We start from the raw sequence: 22,242 nt of genomic DNA, 5'->3' as shown, positions 1-22,242 counted from the left end.
TTTTCAACCTGAGAGCTTCAGTTAAAGTTCTAAGATTATAACAAATGTTCTATTTAATAAGCTATTGGACTTCCCAGGTGGTGCTTGTGGTAAAGAACAGGCCTGCCAACACAGGAGACACAAGAGATGTGGGTTCAATCCCTGGGTCAGGAAGATTCCCTGGAGGAGGGCATGGCAACCCACTCCAGTATTCTTGCCTGGAGAATTCCATGGACAGAGGAGTCTAGTAGGCTATAGTTCATTAGGTCTCAAAGAATCAGACATTACTGAAGCAACTTAGCATAGCAGAAAATATAGTTACTCTAAACAGAAATTTTAATGATATATTTTCTTTTTTGTAAAATATGGAAAAAAAAAAAAAAACTTAACTTACCTAAGACTGTTGCCACATATTATCATTCACATGACAGTCAGTTGAAACCACAAAGCTGAATGAAATGCAGGTGCTGGAAGGTGGGGTTAAGCGGTCTTTTTCTCCACACCAGACTGACAGTACACACATTCCAGACTTCTCCTTAGCAAAACTGCAAATAGCCACACATCTTGAACCTTCAGAGTGATGTATGAACATTCAAAAATCCCCTACTGTTAAATTCACAGATGCCTAGGGTCTGCTATATGGAAGTAATAGGATTGTTTCAAGGATTAAAAGTAATTACATTTTTTTTTTTTTTTCTGATTCTGACATGGTAAGTATCTCCCCTACTTGACTAAAATCTTTTTGAGGACTAGGATTCACTTGCTTCTCTGGTGGCTCAGCTGGTGAAGAATCGCCTGCAGTGTGGGAGACCTGGGTTCAATCCCTGGGTTGGGAAGATTCTCTGGAGAAGGGAACTCCAGTATTCTGGCCTGGAGAATTCCATAGACTGTATTGTCCATGGGGTTGCAAAGAGTCAGATAGGACTGAGCAACTTTCACTTTTCTTTCAGGACTAACTTACTCATCTCTTTCCTCTTTTACTATTCCAGTGGGGTTGAACATATGATCTTCAGAGTGTCCCCAACTCGGATTTTGATCTGGAACTTAATGGTATGCTAAATCACCCCATGATTCAGGAAGCTAGCAAGTGGTTTGATCTCTTTGTCAAGGTTTTCTCCCTTTTACAAAACAATTCCCTCAAAACCAGGTGTCTACATTTGCTGTTTCCATTTCCTCTATTTTCAGTCTCTTTTGAACCCACATTAATTGATTTTTTATTTCCTCTTCCACTGAAAGAGTATTGCTCTCAGTCCTTATGATCACCATGGTACCAAATACAGTAGGAGATTATTATTCCCTATCACATTAGGTCTATCAATATCATTGGGAAGAGCGGATCAATTCTCTTCTTGAAATACGGTATTGCTGATCCTGTTCATAGCACCAATTGTCTTGCTGTTCACACTGTCCTCACCTTTTGCTGAACCCAGGGTAGGCAAGGAGCGAGCTAAGAGGCTGGAAGAAGATGTGAGGAATCGTAGGAACTACAAACGCATTTACTCTCTCTTGGCTGACTCAGCAGCTGCTGCAGTAGTCATAGCATAACCTAACCTAACATAACCTCGCTCTTGGGTGGCGCAGTGGCCATAAGAGTATTCTGTCCTGGTTGCCACAGCAGCTTTAACAGTAGACACACTAAATTCTCTCCTGTCGGGGCTGACCCAGTGGACACGGCCCTGACACAGCAGTAATGCCGCAGCTTTCTAGGTGGAACTCACATACGCCATACCGCACACAGCCTGCGACCAAGTGAGTGCTTCTTAAATTAACTAGCGCATGCGCAGTGCTGTAAAGGAGCTCCGCTGTGACGTGGTTATTATTTACAAAACATGGGGCGAGAGAGCCTGGACAGGCCATCTAGGCTAATTTGCTCTCTCCCCGCAAATACTTCCTTCGCTTTGCTTCTAGGAACTACTCTCTACCAGTTTCCCTTCTACTTATCTCTCTTCCTCAATTTCTGTTTTTTCTTCTTCATCTCCCTGAAGTCTATTCTTCAGAGCTCTTCTCCTCAGCTTCTATACTCATTCCCTAGGTTATCTCTCCCAGTTTCAGGGTTTTAAAAGCTATCTGAACTCTTAAAAGCTCCTAAATTTATATCTACAACCCACATGCCTCTCCCCAAATCATTCTCCTACATCCAACTGCCTACTCAACACGTCCGCCTTAGATGCGAAGTTGTCATTTCAGACCTATTATGGCTAAAACAGAACTCTTGAATTCTAAGCTCCCAATCTGCTCCTCCCACAGGATTCTTTTAGTGACTGGCAGCTCTAGCCCAGTCACCCTGGCCAAAAATATTGGAGTCAGCTAGAGCTCCCTCTCTTTTTTACAATTATTTCACTGACACCTTCAAAATATATCCTGAATCCAATAATTTCTCAAGACGTTCTTTACTATCGATTTTATCTGAAATGATATTGTCATTCACTTGGGTTATTACAACCTCCTAATTTCCCTTGTACATAACCACAAAGTATGCATTCCAATAAAATGAATTAACTAAATTCATATTTAGTTTGAATTCAGACTTTTGCTTAAGGAATGGTTGAACGACTGATTGCCTATTATCATCAGGTGGCTATTTGGAGTTCATGTCACCCAGGCTCACCCTCAGGATTTGAGGTGGCTTTGAGACTGCCTCACCAATCAACACACATATGTGCATGTCTGTGTACACAATTCTCACTTCTTTTCTCTCTCAATAGGCTTTAAAGAGTGCCTTTTAACTCTTGGTATTGCTATTTAGTAAGACACTGAGTGCCCCTGTAGGTAGAGAAAGGTGAGCTCCACCTTAGAGCAAAATATGGGGCTAAGCAGGCAAGACATTCCAAAGAATAGAAGTAAGAGCTTTTTTTTTTTTTTTTTTAAGGACTAAGTTTCTTTCTCTTATAAAAGGAAATTAACAATGAATGTAATCTGGCAAAATTGCAATCTAGTTGGGGTCTTAGATATAGTTGGCTTCTGACTTCACAATGACAGGAAGTAAAGATCAGTGACCACTGGTAGACATTTCCTTCCTTAAAAGGGCCCCAATCAGCATTTGTGCTGGCTTAGTCTGTTCTTCACTCACGCCGACCCATTGCATTATTTATTGCCACAGTCTGAGGCTTGAATTTTACCTTAGCCCTGCTTTTCTCATTGCCCTACTTTTAGGTTTCATGCTGTGTGGACTTGATCTGCCTTTGGCTATTAGGTTCATCAAAAATGTTCAGTTTTCAATAATAACTTCTAGTTCTTTGAGCCAGATTCCCTAGGGCCTTTAGATCCACAGCCAAATTACAAAAATGAACAAACAGCTTTTCCACTTTCACTAATAGGAAAGCAAACCTCTCATCACATTCTCAGCAAAGTTGGCCTTTCATCAAAGTCTCTTATTTGGGGTGATTGGGTGAAAGATGTAATCAAAGGACATTTAGTTCAAACAGAAAAGTGTGGAATTGTTAGCACTTCAGTTCAACCTTGCTTTGAGTATTCAGGCAATAATAATTATAGCTGCAAAAGCTACTTGCTTTGTGTTAGGCAATGTGTTCTATTCTTTACTGTTAACTCTACTGATAGATAGCTTTATGAAATATGGACTATTTTTATCTCTTTTCTATGTAAGAAGATATGAAGTTTAGGAGTCGAGTGATTTGCCAAAAGTCACAGGAGAGGCAAATTACAAAATGGAGATTCACGAAAGTACTCCTAATGCCAAAGACTATTATTTTAAAAACTTCTCGCTACTGTCCCCCTTAGAACAAAGGGCAGTGATGATGAGGCAAGGCATGTTGCTTTCTCTTTCTGTAAGAGGAAGAGCCCAATGCCTGAGTCCTCTCCTGGTCATTTTCATTTCTGTCCTGAAAGTGTAAGGTAGCAGAGTCATCTAGATGCACCTTTGGTGCCCAGGAGGAAATGAATGATTTCCTAATGTTCCCTAGTTGGTAGGAGCTTAAGGAAGCTACTTACACATTTATGCCATTGAACAAACCATGAGGTCATGATATCTTTTTCTCCTGGCAGATTCTGAAGAAAATGGAGCCAGAAACGTTTTGGAGGAAAAAGCTACATTTGAGCAGCATTCTCTGGAGCTATCCTGTCCCAAGGCATCCACTTTCTTGTGATTTATTAAAAGTAACTTTGACTTGAATGCTAAATGTTTAAATTCGATTCTTAGTATATCAACTTCACTGTTTTTTAGAGAAGGGCTGTAATTCCACCTCTGGGTCTATTTAGCTGCATTAATAAGGCCCAAACCTATGTAAATAACTTTTGAATGTCTGAAAGTGAAAGTACTTCATGGACCAGACTGACAAAAACAAGGAAACCCAAACTCATTTAAGCCAATAATTGGATCATTCCTACTTTTGGCAATTCCTTATGTATTCCCCAATAAATTAACATGATTATACTTGAGGCCCCAAGAGCATCAATTTTCACTTTAAATTAAAAAGAAGGCGCCTTGATAGATCTTTTATCTGACCAGCAAGAGGTCTCCAGAGACTCCAGGAACTCATTAATATATTGAGCTTTGAAGTTTTGATTTGGCAGAATATCTATGTTGAGTCAGTATTAACTGGTCTAATGGTCAAATTCCTTCTCAGCTAGTTAACTCCCTGGGTTAGAAAATGCTGCTAGCAAAACCATTTATTCTTTGTAGAGTAGAGAAAGTTGCTGTTCCAAACTATTGGTTGGACTGTTAACCCCAGTTTGTAAATGTTTGCAGTGTTTCATAAGGCAAAGCTAGGAACAAGCGAACCATGGCCTTCATTAGTGCCTTTTGTATTTTTCTAAGCTTGATCTCATCACTGAAAGAAAACAAACAGCCTTGCTTTCCTTCTACCTCCAAGAATCTTGTTTTTCTTGATCAAATACACACCAATTTTTTTTTTCTTTTGAACTTTTTATTTTGTATTAAGGTATAGCTGATTAATAATGTGATAGTTTCAGGTGAACAGTGAAGGGCCTTGGCCAAACATATATGTGTATCAATTCTCCCCCAAACTCCTCTCCCATCCAGTGCCACATAACATTGAGCAGAGTTGCATGTGCTATACAGGAGGTCCTTATCCATTTTATTTTTATTTTTTTTTAATTGAAGGATAATTGCTTTTCAATATTGTGTTGGTTTCTGCTATAGGTCAACATGAATCAGCCATGTGTATACATATGTTCTTCCCTTTTGAACCTCCCTTGCATTCTACCCTTCTAGGCTGTCATGGAGCCCTGGTGTGAGTTCCTGGTGTTAGACAGCAAATTCCCCCTGGCTGTCTATTATAGCAGTGTGTACATGTCCATCCAAAACTCCCTAACTATCCCTTTCCCCCAGCAACCATAAATTCATTCTTAAAATCTGTGAGTTTCTTTCAGCTTTGTAAGTAAGTTCATTTGCATAATTTCTTTTTAGATTCCACATATAGGGGATCTCATTCAATACTTCTTCTTTGACTTACTTCAACTCAGTATGACACTGTCTTTGTCCGTCCATGTTGCTGCAAATGCGGTAATATGCTGTTGTATGTATTTACCGTATCTTCGTTATCCATTCCTCTGTCTACAGACATTTAGATTACTTCCATGTCTTGCCTATTGCAAACAGTACTGCAGTGAACATTCGGGTGTGGGTATCCTTTCAGATCATGCTTTTCTCCAGATACATGCTCAGGAGTGGGATTGCAGGGTCACATGTTAGCTCTGTTTTTGTTTTCTTAAGGACACTCTATACTGTTCTCCATAGTGGCTGTACAAATTTACATTCCCATCAACAGTGTAGAAGGGTACCCTTCTCTCCACACCTCCTCCAGCATTTATTATTTGAAATTCACACCATCCTTTAAAAGAGAAAGCAGACGCTGTTTGTATTACACCTAAAGGCTTCAACATTAAGACTGGCTTAGCAGCACATATTACTTTATACCAAGGACCATTTTGCCAATTACTCCCTTGTTAGGGGAAACCCTTGTGATATCTGAGCAAGCATGGATAGAGACAAGGGTGGGTGCACTCTTGGCTTCCATCTTCATGTGCTTCTTTATTCAATATCTCCACTCAATAAATTCAGAGGAGTCTCATATTTAATATATAAATATAGAACTCTGGTCTTCTCTTTGTGGAGGCTTGAATGAGGCCCCTTCCAAAAGATATTTCTACCTGGAATCTGTGAATATGACTTTATTTGGAAAAGGATCTTTGCAGATGTAATTAGGTTAAAAATCTCGAGATGAGATCATCCTGAATTATCCAGGTAGGTTCTAAATCTAATGACAAGTATTCTTATAAGAGGTAAAAGAGAAGATAGAGAAGGAGAAGTTCATTTGAAGACAGAGGGAGAGATTTTGGTCATTCAGCTGTAAGCTAAGAAATGCCTGGAACCACCAGAAGCTGAAAAGCAGAGGGAAGATGCTTTCCTAGAGCCTTTGGAGGGAGAATAATCCTGCTGACACTTTGATTTGGGACGTCTGCCCTCTAGAACTATGAGAAACTAATTTCTGTTGTTTTAAACCTCCAAACTGTGGTAGTTTGTTATGGTGGCCCCAGGAAACTAACTCCCCCTCAAATCTGCTTCAGCCCCACCCTTCAAATGATGGCAGCTCTGATCTTCCAGCTTAAGCCAAAAACCTTGCCGTGGGGGAGGAGGAGTCACCCTTGACCCCTTTCCTCTCGTCTAATCCATCAGCAAATCCTGTTCTACCTTCAGAATATTCCATGAAGTCAATTATTTCTCATTATTTCTATTGCTACAGTCATCATCTCTTGCCTGCCATATTACAAAAACCTATTAACTCATCCCTCTCCTTTGATCATATCTTACTACACATCATTTTCAAAGAACAATAGGAGAAAGACTTTAAAAACCAAATCAGATCCCGATGTTTCTCTATTTAAATAATGCCAGTGGTTTTCCATTTTACTGAGTAAAAACCAAAGTTCTTACAAAGCCTGTAAAGCCCCAGGCCAAGTGTTCCATACCTTTAACTCACTGTAAGAACTGTTCAGAGCACTTTTAAAAAAATTGCAACCCTTGCCCATAAAGACACCCCATTCCCATTACCCTGATTAATCTCTCCCATTACACTTACCTTTCAAATTTTAACTATGTGATTAACTTGTTAATTAAGTATATTGACTGCTTCCCCCCATTAGAATGTAAGCACCATGAGGGCAGGGTTGTTTGTTTTTTGTTTGTAACAACAAAAATTTTGCTTACCACTGCTGTATCCTAAGCTCCTAGAATAGTGGGCAGCAAATTCTTTGATAAAGAGCCAGGGAGAAAATGTTTTCTTTACTATATGATTCATATGGTCTTTGTCGTTGCTATTTAATTTTGCCATTGTAATATGAAAACACCCATAGACTGGTGTAGCCATGTTCCAATAAAAGAGTTCTACTAGTTTTCTGGTAGCATCTTTAGCATCTTCTACGTATAGTATTATATCATCTGCAAACAGATGACAGTTTAACTTCTTTTCCAATTTGAACTCCCCTTATTTAGTTTTCTTCTTTGGTTACTGTAGCTAGAACTTCCAAAACTTTGTTAAATACAAGTGGTGAGAGTGTTCCTGATCTTAGAGGAAATGCTTTCCTCCTTTCACCATTGAGTATGATGTTAACTGTAGGTTTGTCATATATGGCCTTTATTACGTTGAGGTATGCTTCCTCTATGCCCACTTTCTGAAGAGTTTTTATAGTAAATGCGTGCTGAATTTTGTAAAAAGCATTTTCGGCATCTATTGAGATGATCATATGGTTTTTATTCTTCATTTTGTTGATGTGGTGTATCACCTTGATTGATTTGTGTATATTGAATAATCCTTGAATCCCTGAGATGAATCCCACTTGATCATAGTGTATGATTTTTCAAACTGTATAGTTGGATTTGGCTTGCTAGTATGATGTGGACCATTTATATTGAATTTTTTATAATATTGGTTCTTTTTCTCATGTTTTGTTTTTTGGCCACAAGTCATGTAGGATCATAGCTCCCTGACCAGGGATTGAACTCTCATCCTCTGCATTGGAAAGTGAAGTCTTAACCACTGAACCACCAGAGAAGTTCCTGGTCAGGTTATTGGTTTGGGACCTCTTACTGCTTTAAAAAGTGGCAGATTTTATTTTCTTGGGCTCCAAAATCACTGAGGATGGTGACTTCAGCCACAGAATTAAATACTCTTGCTCCTTGGAAGGAAAGCTATGACAAACCTAGCTATGTATTAAAAAGCAGAGACATAATTTTGCCAACAAAGGTCCATACAATCAAAGCTATGGTTTTTCGAGTAGTCATATACAGATGTGAGAGATGGATGATGAAAGCTGAGAGCCAAAGAAAAGATAACTTTTTTTTTTTAATTTTAAAATCTTTAATTCTTACATGTGTTCCCAAACATGAACCCCCCTCCCTCCTCCCTCCCCATAACATCTCTGTGGGTCATCCCCATGCACCAGCCCCAAGCATGCTGTATCCTGCGTCAGACATAGACTGGCGATTCAATTCTTACATGATAGTATACATGATAGAATGCCATTCTCCCAAATCATCCCACCCTCTCCCTCTCCCTCTGAGAAATGATAACTTTGAATTGTGGTGCTGTAGTGGTGACCCACTCCAGTGTTCTTGCCTGGAGAATCCCAGGATGGGGGAGCCTGGTGGGCTGCCATCTCTGGGGTCACACAGAGGTGGACATGCCTGAAGCGACTTAGCAGCAGCAGCAGCAGCAGCAGCAGCAGCAGACTCTTGAGAGTCCCTTGGACTGCAAGGAGATTAAACCAGTCAATCCTAAAGGAAATCAATGCTGAATATTCACTGGAAGGATTGATGCTGAAGCTACAATATTTTGGCCACTTGATGCAAAGAGCTGACTCATTAAAAAAGATCTTGATGCTGGGAAAGATTGAGGGCATGAGCAGAAGGAGGTAACAGAGGATGAGACAGTTGGATGGTATCACTGACTCAATAGATATGGGTTTGAGCAAACTCTGGGAGATAGTGAAGGATAGAAAAGCCTGGCGTGCTGTAGTCCATGGGATCACAAACAGTCGGCCATGATTTAGTGACTGAAAAACAACTGGTTTATAGACCACCATTGCACCCACACAGGGCAGAGAGAAGAGAGTAAGGAAGCCCTCTTATTCTCATAGGGACACTAATCCATTTATGAGGGCCCCACACTCATGAAGCAAGGCCCCGCCTCTTAATACCATCACACTGGGGATTAAAGTTTCAACATATACAATTTGCTAAGTCACCTCAGTGTGTCTGACTCTGTGTGACCCTATGGACAGCAGCTCACCAGGTTCCTCTGTCCACAGGATTCTCTAGGCAAGAATACTGGAGTGGATTGCCATTTTCTTCTCCAAAATGTATGAATAAAAGCCATCAAATAGCAAAGCATATATACACTTTAAAAATTACAAATAAAATTTACTTAGTTTCTCCATCTGATACACCAACAACTCTAGCTTCTTCAAGATGAGGCCAATTAACAAAGACAGACTTCCCAAGCACTGATGAAGCTATATTTTCTACATTCTTGAAGTAAAAGTAAAAATATACAACTTAGGGTACCACATTTAGTCCATAGTAAATATCTTGTATTTGTACATTATTTTAAATGCTGGACATTTTCACATATATTAGTTCAGAGGATCCTCAGAGAAACCCTGAGATGTAGCTGAAGCTGGGATCCTCAGACTCATAGAACTTATGTGATCTCAAAATCCCTCAGCTGGAGGCAGGACAGTATGAAAATTTTATCTTGGAATCCTGACCTCTGACCATGTGTTATTCCCATCATGATGATCTCATTTAAAAGTGATTTGTCTTGTAAATAACGTGATCCCTCTAAAACATCAAGCCTTTCGGTTTCAGTCTGGCACCGAAACCCTCCCATCCCACGCCCAAGATCTAAGTTACACAGAACAAAGACCTAGAGGATTCTCTCTGTGTGGGATCTGCATCTGGTTGTACTTATTTACTGAATAGGTTCCACAGTGGGCTATATTTCTAAGGTTTTTTTCCTCTTACGTTTGATTCAAAGCAATGAAAAATGGAAGGGAATAATGCACACAGGAAAAACATCGCATAAAATACAGAAGGGGCAGTGGGATATTGTAAGAGTGAACATTTTGATTACGTACATAGCTCCAGCCAGACGGAATTGGAGGAAGTTTCTGCTGTGAGTTCTCTTTCACTTCACCTAGCTGCACAGCACGTTTGGATGCCAGGCATCTACGCCCTGGCATTGAGTGTTTTTCCTGTGGGGATTTCTGGGAAGTCAGTTTGTCAACATGGGGCAAGAAAGCGCATCCTGAGGCCTGATGCCAGCAAACCAGGAAGATTACCTCAAAGAGTACACCTGGGCTGTGGCTCCCCCATGCTTTGTGTGCACCCCATTTCCACAGAGAAGGCAAACACATCACGTTGCTTCTTGGTCTTCTTACTCCGCTGGACACCTATGGAGAAAAATCTAATCAAGAACACCTATGCATTTCTATTTTGCAAGTATTATTTCTTAAGATAATTTCTTTCAACCCCCTTCTTGATTTCTTCCTTTTTCAACCAAAAAAACAAAAAAAGCTAATTTCATTATAACCACAGTAGAGAGGTCTTTTATAATTCATGGATTATTGCTCCAATCAAACCTCGTTAATTTTCTGTGTCACATAAGTCTTGGGGCCCATTAATCTCAGGATTATTGAAAAAAAGATGCAGTAACTTTTTAAGATATTAATGCTATTTAGATGGACCTTAGTGTACTAATTTGGATTTTGAAAATGTAGTTAGGATTGGGAAGAAAAAAGATGAAAGAGGCACTGTGACTAAAAAGGCAGTGGTACCCAGGAGCTATGTTGGTAATAAGATCATTTGAACATATTTTGATAATATGCAGGCACCAAAAGTGTTTGAAGAGTGGGATGAACAGAAAGGATGGTATTGGAAATGGCAGGGGAATGATTTTCTACTGTATCTCAGCTCTGCCAACAATGCAACCAGGGAAGAGGAGGGCTGAATGAACACAAAATTTTGGTTGCTGCACAAAATAGGATCAAAGAAAAGGCAAGAATAATCAGAGGTAATGATGATAATTTGTTTTTTAGTTTAGAAATAATTGACCTGCACTGAAGACATAATTATGGTACATTAAGGAGATTAAAAGAAAGACAAAGGCAGAGGCATGGAGTGAAAACAAACATGATTCAAGATCCTATAATTATGATGTTTCTATAACTGTAATATTTTGATAGTAGCCTTTCAACCTAAAAATGCAGGAATAGCAGAAAACCAAGGCCGATTCCATTTCAGTTGTCAGATATGGGTTTTCTTTTTTCTTCCTGTTTCTTCTTTTTGATTTCTTCTAACAGCTTCGGGTACTTGAATGGAATCTGCTAGTAGCAAGGATGTGGAAAGTGGAGAGAAAATTATGATTTATTTAGATGAGAAGAGTATGTCTGCAATGAGAATTCTTCACTTCTGCCTTTTCCTCCAGCTTAAGTGAGGGTATTTTAGGCTCAGTCTGAAATTCCAGCAGCTTTCAGCTGGGCTTTCTATTAGATATGAATTTCCCAAAGTGTGACTTATGAGAAACATAAGATGATTTTAGTTTATATGCAAACAATTTTTTGTTGTTGCATTCATTATGGATTTTAATGAGCATTTATTATGCTATTTATCCCTTAAATATATATTATCATGGTTATTATTTGTTTAAGATGAGGCCAAATAAACATAGTTAATTTAAAGTATAATGCAATTAAATAATTGTACTAATAGTGTATGACTTTGGTACAAATTATGATAGAAGCTTTTATAAATTACTGATGTTTGTGAAATGCTAGTTAATCCTTCTCTTTCCTTCATCCCATGGAGCTGTCCCATCACAGCTCCATGGCAATACGGTGGCAGAGAGGTATGGTCGCAGTTCAGAAACACCATCAGAATAGAAATGGTACTTCTATGTACTGCCAGGTCTTCTCTGGTGGCTCAGATGGTAAAGGATCTGCCCACAGTGTGGGAGACCTGGGTTTGATCCCTGGGTTGGGAAGATCCCCTGAAGAAAGGAAAGACTACCCACTCCAGTATTCTGGCCTAGACAATTCCACAGAATGTATAGTCCATGGGATCGCAAAGTGTCAGACATGACTGAGTGACTTTCACTTCACATGCTGACCACAGGTCTTCCCTGGTAGCTCAGCTGGTAAAGAATCCTCTGCAATGCAGGAGACCTGGGTTCTATCCCTGGGTTGGGGAGATCCCCTGGAGAAGGGAATGGCAACCCACTCTAGTATTCTTGCATGGAGAATCCCATGGTCAGAGGTGCCTGGCGGGCTGTAATCCATAGGGTTGCAAAGAGCTGGGCATAGCTGAGTGACTAAGCACATACAAAGACTGACCACATTGGTGTTCATCTCAGCAATCTGTAATCTCCAGATATCTGGGCTTGAATTATGTAACAAGTCAACTTCTCACTGTTGGTAGGTTTGGTATTAGTCTAGAGAGTGTGCACAGAGAAACCTAGAGGTGCCACCAAAGCTGAATGGTGTAGCAGGGAATACATGCATTTTCTGTCTCAGTGTATGTGTGTGTGTGTGTGTGTGTGGGAGGGGGAAGCGGTGCTAGATTGATTGCAGGCATCATGTGCCTCAATGTATAATGGGTGGTGTGCTTTCCAGAACCACACAGACTCTTCAGTCAAGATGGGATCTGTCAAGAAAAACATACAGAACTTATTGTAAAAAATTAAGTTCCCCCCAACTTAGTTTTCTCCTTAGCTATCTTCTCCTGTTAAAGAAAACACACACACACATTTTCTTTAATCTAGGGCTCAATCAATCATTTTTGGAGGTTCCCTTCACTGCTTACTTAGTTTTTAGGAGGTTGGTACTCACCACTCCCTGTACTTTCTAACTGAACTTCTAAAAATCTTTTCAATAACACAAAAACTAGAACTGACACACAAACTACATGCTCAGAAGGAAGTGAGACAGCTTTTCTAAGTACACAAGGTGAGCCAAGTGGGTTGCAGAGCCTAGAACAAAAATGGTCTCCAAGTTGGGAAACATAAGCATAAAAATACAAGGAAAATTGGTTACAAATTCTTCTAAGATAGAAATATCGTGCCAGGTAGACCTCAGAAATGCCATTTAAAAATCTTTCAGGGTTAGTACTCAGTCCTCCCATACTTTTCTCTTTCTGCTTTGAAAGTTGCCATCTACTGCTCTCGTTTGGAGCATCCTCCAGGCCTTGGTGCTCAGTTCACTAGGTCTGCCCTTTGCTCATGTCTCTGATTGTGAGCATTCTTTCCCCCTAAACTCTTGCAGGTCATTTTCCTCACCCAATTCCTACATTAATTATCTTTGGTAGGGGGCATTATTCAGCCTACAACACATGATTTCTAACTTGTTTGCCTTTCAGAATTCCTATTGTAGACATGTTTAAGGTTGGAGAAATGAAAAAGTCACTGGAAGTGTATATTTAACTTCAGTTAGCCATTTTATTTAATGTCCTTGCAGCTGAAATGAATTCTTAAATATGCTGGAGCAGCCATGAAGAGATACCCCACACCCAAGGTAAGAGAAACCCAAGTAAGATCATAGGTGTTGCAAGAGGGCATCAGAGGTCAGACACACTGAAACCATACTCACAGAAAACTAGGCAGTCTAATCACACTAGGACCACAGCCTTGTCTAACTGAATGAAACTAAGCCATGCCTGCAGGGCAGTCCAAGACGGGCGGGTCCTGGTGTAGAGGTCTGACACAATGCGGTCCACTGGAGAAGGGACTGGCAAACCACTTCAGTATTCTTCCCTTGAGAACCCCATGAATAGTATGAAAAGGCAAAATGATAGGATACTGAAAGAGGAACTCCCCAGGTCAGTAGGTGCCCAATATGCTACTGGAGATCAAGGGAGAAATAACTCCAGAAAGAATGAAGGAATGGAGCCAAAGCAAAAACAGTACCCAGCTGTGGATGTGACTGGTGATAGAAGCAAGGTCCGATGCTGTAAAGAGCAATATTGCATAGGAACCTGGAATGTCAGGTCCATGAATCAAGGCAAATTCAGTTCAGTTCAGTTGCTCAGTCGTGATGGACTCTTTGCGACCCCATGAATCGCAGCATGCCAGGCCTCCCTGTTCATCACCAACTCTTGGAGATCACTCAGACTCACATCCATCGAGTCAGGGATGCCATCCAGCCATCTCATCCTTGGTCATCCCTTTCTCCTCCTGCCCCCAATCCCTCCCAGCATCAGAGTCTTTTCCAATGAGTCAACTCTTTGCATGAGGTGGCCAAAGTACTGGAGTTTCAGCTTTAGCATCTTTCCTTCCAAAGAAATCCCAGAGCTGATCTCCTTCAGAATGGACTGGTTGGATCTCCTTACAGTCCAAGGGACTCTCAAGAGTCTTCTCCAACACCACAGTTCAAAAGCATCAATTCTTCAGCACTCAGCCTTCTTCACATTCCAACTCTCACATCCATACATGACCACAGGAAAAGCCACAGCCTTGACTAGACGGACCTTAGTCGGCAAAGTAATGTCTCTGCATTTGAATATACTATCTAGGTTGGTCATAACTTTTGTTCCAAGGAGCAAGCGTCTTTTAATTTCATGGCTGCAGTCACCATCTGCAGTGATTTTCGAGCCCCCCAAAATAAAGTCAGCCACTGTTTCCACTGTTTCCGCATCTATTTCCCATGAAGTGATGGGACCGGATACAAAGGCAAATTGGAAGTGGTCAAACAAGAGATGGCAAGAGTGAACGTCAACATTCTAGGAATCAGCTAACTAAAATGGACTGGAATGGGTGAATTTAACTCAGATGACCATTATATCTACTACTGCAGGCAGGAATCCCTCATAAGAAATGGAGTAGCCATCATGGTCAACAGAAGAGTCTGAAATGCAGTACTTGTATGCAATCTCAAAAACGACAGAATGATCTCTGTTCATCTCCAAGGCAAACCATTCAATATCACAGTTATCCAAGTCTATGCCTCAACCAGTAACACTGAAGAAGCTGAAGTTGAATGGTTCTATGAAGACCTACAGACCTTGTAGAACTAACACCTAAAAAAGATGTCCTTTACATTATAGGGAACTGGAATGCAAAAGTAGGAAGTCAAGAAACACCTGGAGTAACAGGCAAATTTGGCCTTGGAATGCGGAATGAAGCAGGGCAAAGACTAATAGAGTTTTGCCAAGAAAATGCACTGGTCATAGCAAACACCCTCTTCCAACAACACAAGAGAAGACTCTACACATGGACATCAAAAGATGGTCAACACCAAAATCAGATTGATTATATTCTTTGCAGCCAAAGATGGAGAAGCTCTATTCAGTCAACAAAAACAAGACCAGAAGCTGACTATGGCTCAGATCATGAACTCCTTATTGCCAAATTCAGACTGAAATTGAAGAAAGTAGGGAAAACTGCTAGACCATTCAGGTATGACCTAAATCAAATCCCCTAAGATTATACAGCAGAAGTGAGAAATAGTTTTAAGGGTCTAGATCTGAAGGATAGAGTGCCTGATGAACTATGGAATGAGGTTCATGACATTGTACAGGAGACAGGGATGAAGACCATCCCCATGGAAAAGGAATGCAAAAAAGCAAAATGACTGCCTGGGGAGGCCTTACAAATAGCTGTGAAAAGAAGAGAAGTGAAAAGCAAAGGAGAAAAGGAAAGATATAAGCATCTGAATTCAGAGTTCCAAAGAAGAGCAAGGAGAGATAAGAAAGCCTTCTTCAGCGATCAATGCAAAGAAATAGAGGAAAACAACAGAATGGGAAAGACTAGAGATCTCTTCAAGAAAATTAGAAATACCAAGAGAATATTTCAAGCAAAGATGGGCTCGATAAAGGACAGAAATGGTATGGACCTAACAGAAGCAGAAGATATTAAGAAGAGGTGGCAAGAATACACAGAAGAACTGTACAAAAAAGATCTTCACGACCTGGATAATCACGATGGTGTGATCACTCATCTAGAGCCAGACATCCTGGAATGTGAAGTCAAGTGGGCCTTAGAAAGCATCACTATGAACAAAGCTAGTGGAGGTGATGGCATTCCAGTTGAGCTATTTCAAATCCTGAAAGATGATGCTGTGAAAGTGTGTACTCAATATGCCAGCAAATTTGGAAAACTCAGCAGTGGCCACAGGACTGGAAAAGGTCAGTTTTCATTCCAATCCCAAAGAAAGGCAAGGCAAAGAATGCACAAACTACCACACAATTGCACTCATCTCACATGCTAGTAAAGTAATGCTCAAAATTCTCCAAGCCAGACTTCAGCAATATGTGAACAGTGAGCTTCCTGATGTTCAAGCTGGTTTTAGAAAAGGCAGAGGAACCAGAGATCAAATTGCCAACATCCACTGGATCATGGAAAAAGTAAGAGAGTTCCAGAAAAAAATTTATTTCTGCTTTATTGACTATGCCAAAGCCTTTGACTGTGTGGGTCACAATAAACTGTGGAAAATTCTGAAAGAGTTGGGAATACCAGACCACCTGACATGCCTCTTGAGAAACCTATATGCAGGTCAGGAAGCAACAGTTAGAACTGGACATGAAACAACAGACTGGTTCCAAATAGAAAAAGGAGTATGTCAAGGCTGTATATTGTCACCCTGCTTATTTAACTTATATGCAGAGTACATCATGAGAAACGCTGGACTGGAAGAAGCACAAGCTGGAATCATGATTGCTGGGAGAAATATCAATAACCTCAGATATGCAGATGACACCACCCTTATGGCAGAAAGTGAAGAAGAATAAAAAGCCTCTTGATGAAAGTGAAAGAGGAGAGTGAAAAAGTTGGCTTAAAGCTCAACATTCAGAAAATGAAGATCATGGCATGTGGTCCCATCACTTCATGGGAAATAGATGGGGAAATAGTGGAAACAGTGTCAGATTTTATTTTTGGGTTCTCCAAAATCACTGCAGATGGTGACTGCAGCCATGAAATTAAGACACTTACTCCTTGGAAGAAAAGTTATGACCAATATAGGTATCATATACAAAAACAGAGAGATTACTTTGCCGACTAAGATCCGTTTAGTCAAGGCTATGGTTTTTCCAGTAGTCATGTATGGATGTGAAAGTTGGACTGTGAAGAAGGCTGAGCGCCGAAGAATTGATGTGTTTGAACTGTGATGTTGGAGAAGACTCTTGAGAGTCCCTTGGACTGTAAGGAGATCCAACCAGTCCACTCTGAAGGAGATCAACCCTGGGATTTCTTTGGAAGGAATGACGCTAAAGCTGAAACTCCAGTACTTTGGCCACCTCATGCAAAGAATTGACTTATTGGAAAAGATTCTGATGCTGGGAGAGATTGGGGGCAGGAGGAGAAGGGGATGACCAAGGATGAGATGGCTGGATGGCATCACTGACTCGATGGATGTGAGTTTGAGTGAACTCTGAGAGATGGTGATGGACTGGGAGGCCTGGCATGCTGCAATTCATGGGGTCGCAAAGAGTCAGACACGACTGAGCGACCTAACTGAACTGAATTGAATCTCACATCTATCTGTCTGCCCATCTATATTTGTAGTGTGTGGTTCACTGGGTACTGGTTTCTTGGCTGCAATTGTTGGTCAAATCCATATTCAGTTAACAACATTTGGAGTTTCTAACTTGATCTTTCCACCCTGAACATCTTCCTCCCTCAGCTTCCATTTCAGACATGTTTATAGTGCTCCCTTCCTCTGTAAATCTTTATCTTATAGAATTTCTCCAGAATCTTACTCTTGAACTCTCTTGCTATTTGCCAGGTTAGTGTTATCAATCTTTTGCTTCAGATTCATTTCCTGCATTTTCTTTGACTTGATGTGTCATTAAAAAAATATTTCTGCCTTACTCAGAATACTATCTTGGACTCTGTTTAGAATTCAATCTTGACACATCTATTTTGTTCCTTTAAGAGTTTTTTTTTTTTTTTTCCCTCCAATATAGTAATATAACTAGACAGGAGGATGAAATTAGTCCACGAATAAACCTTTCCCTACAACTCTACAACGTTTTAACTTATCAACTGCACTGAACATGGCTCCACATAGGAACAGGTACAACAAATCCCTGCCACACTCAGAAGTTTAGCTTACAGTTAACACCAGCATTTGTGTTGATATTTTCCACCCATACCTCTCTGGCCAGCCTGGATTGTGACACTCTAGTTTTAGCTTAGAAATAGCCTCAGATTCCTTCTCAGCACGATGCTTGAGAAAACCATTGCCAGTCTTCAGAGGGAAACTTACACGCATTCTTGGAATAAACCCATGGAAGGAAACTTGATATAATCATATGGGCATTTGTAGAAGGAAATAATAGATTATGTAATAATTTCACTTGCTCCCTTACTTCACAGGGACATTTTTAGTAGCTTTGATAAGTGTTATTTTTCAAGTCCTTTGCTGCAAGTGCCTAGGTACATTAGTTTATTTGAGGACTGTAGGAAAAAAAATCAATATTAAACCTTCCAAGTCTGACAGCTCCATTTCAGACATGCCCAATTTACCACACTTCAGCTTTAAGCAACCTGGGTCAGGAAGAAGGCTGTGTTCTGCTGCTGTTTGACACCTTCTGAGCATCTATTGTCAGCCTTAACAAGCTGTGTATTGACGTTACTCAATATACCTTATCTGCCAAGATGCATTCCAGCCATTTAAATAAGGGCATAGTTTTAAACTGGCAATGAGAAAGACTAGCATAATGCTTACAGTGTCAAAACTGGAGCACTCAATGCCACTCATTGACTGTACAGGTGTTGGGAAGATACAAGAAGCAACTTTTTAGTTTCCAGGAATTTTGCAAGGAAAACTAAGGACCTCCAAATCTTTTAATCAATTCTTTCTTTCATAAGGAATTACGTGCAAAACAAACCATCTTTCTATCTATTCATCTATTGTCTTTTATTTATATTTGTGTTTAGGAATGTGTGTATATGTACAGATATTGTGTATGTGTGTGTGTATATATATATATATTTCTGCTGTTCATTCTATTTCTGTACCTCCTCTTGTATTCAGTTAGTGAGGGTTAGTTTCGTATTCTTTTTGAGTCATGGATTATTCATGGAATTGCAGATTCTTAAGGTTGTGTGCTCTATATCTCACTGTGATGAACACCACTTGGATCTCCCACATAAAACTCCTTCCGGAGTATGCTTGCACATCAGAAAAATCGCATCAGCCTTTAGTCCTCTTTTTCTTGTTGTCCAAAGCACCGCTATGCAAGGCTTTGTGGGTATAACCAACTTTATTAAAAGGTTGGAGTCACTAAAGGAAATTGCAATATGACAGAGGAAGAACAGTTCATGGGAAATACAATTATTCCTACACTGGAAAGCATCCCAGAACTTCACCTTTGGAGGGATGATGCTTGACTTTGAGTGTGGGGGTAACTGGAATGTTTTCTCGTTCCTTACTCTGTATCGCTGTTCTCATATGCATCTCTTTCTGGGACCACTGCTTTCTTCTACTTGCTGTGCTTCTGGCCATCCACACTATTCCTCACCTACATGGAGGACTGATGCCAATGTTTTAATTATTTGTTTAAATATTACTTAGAATAATGGTTCTAAATCAGATACAAGCTAAGTGGTGCTCTTTGAATTTGTAACACAATGTGACATTATATTTGATTTTTAGTATGTGGAAATTCAGCCTTAGAACTTTCTTTCTTCCTGAGAAAACACAATTCTATGTGTGAGATCTCCAATTTAATTTTTTGTAAGTAATTCAAATAAAAACAACTCTGTGTAAGCTAACAAAATGTCTTCAGGACAAATTTGTCCTATAAGCAAAACTACTGCATTCCACCTAAATCCTTAAGGCAAGAGACATGTTTTCCCAACTTCCCTAATAAGTTGAGAGATTGTTTTTCTTACAGTGGGGACAGAACTTCACATTATAATTAGAATGACTGTACCTCATGTTTTGCCTGAAGCAGTGCTGGTTTATGGCAATAATCATAGTATCCAGTTTCATTTGTCTTAGATTTTTCTTTCTTTCTTTTTTTTTTTTTTTACCATAATGTTGTTGTTGATAGCCACATTAAAATAAGCAATGTGCCTTTGATTGATTTCATTTCTACTTCCAGTTTCTGCCATGTCGAGTGTGAGATGCTTGTGCAGTGAAGAATTCTTACTTTAACACATGGTTAGATATGAAAAATGGACTAGCAATGACCTATTTCTCTTTTCTGATTCTCTCCAAATGCAAGGGAGCTAACACCCTAACGTCTTCCTTTGAATGAAAGCATCAAGTGCTTGCCGGTGAACTCTTTTAGGAGAACCTAACAGCAGAAAGTGAAGAGGAACTAAAAAGCCTGTTGATGAAAATGGAAGAGGAGAGTGAAAAAGTTGGCTTAAAGCTCAACATTCAGAAAACTAAGATCATGGCATCTGGTTCCATCATTTCATGGGAAATAGATGGGAAAACAGTGGAAATAGTGTCAGACTTTATTTTTGGGGGCTCCCAAATCACTGCAGATGGTGATTGCAGCCATGAAATTAAAAGATGCTTACTCTTTGGAAGGAAAGTTATGACCAACCTAGATAACATATTCAAAAGCAGAGACATTACTTTGCCAACAAAGGTCCGTCTAGTCAAGGCTATGGTTTTTCCAGTGGTCATGTATGGATGTGAGAGTTGGACTGTGAAGAAAGCTGAGCGTCGAAGAATTGATGCTTTTGAACTGTGGTGTTGGAGAAGACTCTTGAGAGTCCCTTGGACTGCAAGGAGATCCAACCAGTCCATCCTAAAGGAGATCAGTCCTGGTTGTTCATTGGAAGGAGTGATGTTGAAGCTGAAACTCCAATACTTTGGCCACCTCATGCAAAGAGTTGACTCATTTGAAAAGCCTCTGATGCTGGGAGGGATTGGGGGCAGGAGGAGCAGGGGATGACAGAGGATGAGATGGTTGGATGGCCTCACCGACTCAATGGACATGAGTTTGAGTGAACTCCGGGAGTTGGTGATGGACAGGGAGGCCAGGCGTGCAGTGATTCATGGGGTCGCAAAGAGTTGGACACGACTGAGTGACTGAATTGAACGGACTGAACGTCTATTTTTAGGTAGAAAAGGGAGAATGGTTTATTGCTGCTGTTTCTGCAGGCTGTTTCAGTCGTGTTTGACTCTGCGACCCCATGGACTGTAGCCCCACCAGGCTCCTCTGTCCATGGGGATTCTCCAGGCAAGAATGCTGGAGCAGATTGCCATGCCCTTCTCTAGGGGATTTTCCCAACACAGGAATCGAACCCAGGTCTCCCACGTTGCCAGCAGATTTGCTACCAGGGAAGCCCTTCTGCTGGATACTTGGTGTATTTCTGTGGTCGTGCCTTGAGATGTTAGATGCAAAAAGCACTAGACACAGACAGTGATAAACTTGCAGAATTATAGGTTATATATATGTGAAACATTAGTTGTTGGAGAAATATTTATTGGAATCCTTTTGCCACAGTGGTTTTTGCCATTTATTCTAGGGTTACTCTATCTAAAACTATTATTTTACTATTTCATTATGCTTCTTTTTTTTTTACTTTGTAATAAATTATTGTTGCATGAGCTAAAGTAAAAAATATATATTTAACAAGAGATTAAAATGAATTTTTGTTTCTTAAAAACATATTGATGAATATGAAGCTTTCATAAGATTTTATTGGCAATTACTATTCACTAAAGAGGTTGTTATGATAATGATGACTGTATAAAATCCAAAAGTGGAAAATATACTAAATAAATAAAATATTAAAGGAGCATCAGCATCTATTTTGAAAGTTAGCAGTTACTTTAGGAATGTGATCTCTTTGACAATGACTGACCACACAGCTATAGAAAGTGGACTTGCATTTCATCTTGTGAACCATGACTTTTCATTTAGATCAAAGGATGATTTCAAATTAATTTATTTTATTGTTTATTTAAACTTTCCTTATGAGCATAATGAAAGTAGAGTAATTGTTGCTTATAATTTCATTAGCAGGATTTTGTAAAGATTTCAATGATACTTCAGTGTAAACAAATACTTCAAGTAGAAAATAAAGTTGGATAAATCTTTGCAACTCCATTGACTATACAGTCCATGGAATTCTCCAGGCCAGAATACAGGAGTGGGTAGACTTTTGCTTCTCCAGGGGATCTTCCCAACCCAGGGATTGAACCCAGGTCTTCTAGATTGCAAGCAGATTCTTTACCAGCTGAGCGACAAGGGAAGCTCAAATTCAGCCATAGTGTAATTTAAGTCCCAGGTGGCCTAGTGGTCATGTATGGATGTGAGAGCTGGACTGT

Source organism: Capricornis sumatraensis, chromosome 8 (assembly GCF_032405125.1).
Source record: "Capricornis sumatraensis isolate serow.1 chromosome 8, serow.2, whole genome shotgun sequence".
NCBI lineage: Eukaryota > Metazoa > Chordata > Mammalia > Artiodactyla > Bovidae > Capricornis > Capricornis sumatraensis.
Note: the sequence above shows the minus strand (reverse complement) of the source record.